Source organism: Aplysia californica, unplaced genomic scaffold, assembly GCF_000002075.1.
Source record: "Aplysia californica isolate F4 #8 unplaced genomic scaffold, AplCal3.0 scaffold00649, whole genome shotgun sequence".
In the NCBI taxonomy this organism is placed as follows: domain Eukaryota; kingdom Metazoa; phylum Mollusca; class Gastropoda; order Aplysiida; family Aplysiidae; genus Aplysia; species Aplysia californica.
In genome coordinates this window covers 15627-16797 of record NW_004797919.1, presented here as the reverse complement: position 1 = coordinate 16797, position 1171 = coordinate 15627, and positions in this window count along the sequence as shown.

Here is a 1171-nt window from a genome sequence, read left to right as displayed (position 1 = left end):
ATATATAGAGAGAGAGAGAGAGAGAGAGAGAGAGAGAGAAAGCGACGAAAGACAGAGAAAGAGCAAGAGAAGGAGAATTGAATATACATATCTATATCTATAATATGTACACGTAATATATAGGTAAAGAGGCAGACAAAGCCGACCAGCCAGACCGACAGAGAGATAGAATAAGGAACGATACGAAACCACAGCCAAACAAAACATTATAATTGATAGCTGCAGCATTTCTCCAGACGTCAAGGTCATAAGGAATGAATTAACACCTCGGGATACGAGTCTCGAGCTGTTGCTGTATGATCATGTTCCGCCCCGATCGCCCAGGATAGCCCTACGACCTTACGTATAGCGACGTATCTCACAAAATCGAGTTTTTAAAAAAAGGGTTTCAATAATTTTATTGTTTGTCACTCCAGTCCTGCATATATTATTATATTCTTCTTGAGACAAAGACAAGGCGACCCATAATATGCATACGAAATAGTAGTTCCATCGAGATCGGACATGCAGTGCTAACGTTCATATGTATAACGAAGTTTGCAACAAAATAAGCTATTATTTTTGTTTTGATATTTTAAAAGTTTGTCACGCGAGTCTTGCTTACTTCCTTTGTGTGTCAGAAGCAGGACGACTTATATTATACATCCAAAGTACTCGTAGTAGTTCCATCGACTTGCCAACCCTGGCGTCCTTGGGGGGTAGCGACATATCTAACAAAATCAAGGGATTTGTTTGTGTTGGTTTCGTCTGTTTGTTTGTTACTCTCGTCTTGCGCATAATATTAAATATCCTTTTGTGAAAGACAGGACGACATGTCAACAGCTAAAAGTAGTAGTTCCATCGAGATTGGCCGTGCCAGACCTCATGTCCTGACGTATCGCGGCGTATCTGATTAAGTCTACTTTTTGGGGATATTATTTTCGGTTGATCACTCCAGTATTCTTCGTCATTCTTTTGTCAAAGCCAAGACGATCCATAATAATATGAATTCGAAATACAATGTAGTAGTTCCATCGAGATCAGATGTGCCAGCGCTAACTTCCTTATGTTTTACGAAGTCTGTAACAAAATCAACTATTATTTTTGTTTTAATTTTTTTTTAAAGTTTGTCACGCTAGTCTTGCTTACCTCCACTTTTGGGGCAAAAGTAAGTTTGAACGAATTTTCTTCA